General features: G+C 46.0%; 1 pseudogene; it reads left to right on the forward strand.

Annotated features, from left to right (window-relative positions):
• The first annotated feature begins 393 nt into the window (after positions 1-393).
• LOC135207608 (U6 spliceosomal RNA) lies at positions 394-490 on the forward strand (annotated as a pseudogene).
• The last annotated feature ends 291 nt before the right edge of the window (positions 491-781 follow it).

The raw sequence follows: 781 nt of genomic DNA on the forward strand, positions 1-781 counted from the left end.
CACTCTCGACGTGGTTCGGTAGTCACGTAAAGCCGTTGCTCTTGTTGCTGAATAACCACTGGTTCCATGCATCGTAAAAACACCATGCAAACAAACAACTTGTGCTCTGTGCAGCCAAAGGCACCCCCAAAAGTGCCCAAGTGCCCAGGAGTGCCCACATCCGGCAACTGTAGCAGACATCCAGGCGTGTACAAAGCTGACGTACCCTTTTTCTCTCCTATCAGACCTATATTTTTTATCCACTTGCTTCTGTGCCTGGCTCCCTTCCTTCCCATCACTTGCTTCCGTGCCTGGCTCCCTCCCTTCCCATTCCATCACCAGTCATGTGTCTGGGTGTACAGAAAATTAACCTTGCAAAGTGAGTGTTGTGCAGTTGAGGAGGTGATTAATCGTACTCGCTTCATCAGTACATATTCTAACTGGAACGATACAGAGAAATTAGTATGGCCCCTAAACAAGGATGACACTCAAACAGTTAAGCCTAGTTTTTTCATTAGAACACTGTTGTTCTTTTTTGGCTGCTAGTTCCCTGTGGAATGCCTGGCTCCAGCTTTCAAATAGTTGGTTCCAGTCCCCATTTGCTAGGCACCTACTCTCTGCTCTTAGTTGGCTCCACCTTCACTTTGGAATTAAGACATTGTTACTACAATGTTTAGTATTGCAGCCCAGTCCTTTGTGGAAAGGACTTTTTGAGGAGTGACTTTTGTTGGGGAGAGAGAGGCATATGTGTCTTTGGCATTCCTCCCTTTAGTACTTTGATGGAACTAACCTTGTTGAAGAT

The sequence above is a fragment of the Macrobrachium nipponense genome, chromosome 32 (genome assembly GCF_015104395.2).
Source record: "Macrobrachium nipponense isolate FS-2020 chromosome 32, ASM1510439v2, whole genome shotgun sequence".
Classification (NCBI taxonomy): domain Eukaryota; kingdom Metazoa; phylum Arthropoda; class Malacostraca; order Decapoda; family Palaemonidae; genus Macrobrachium; species Macrobrachium nipponense.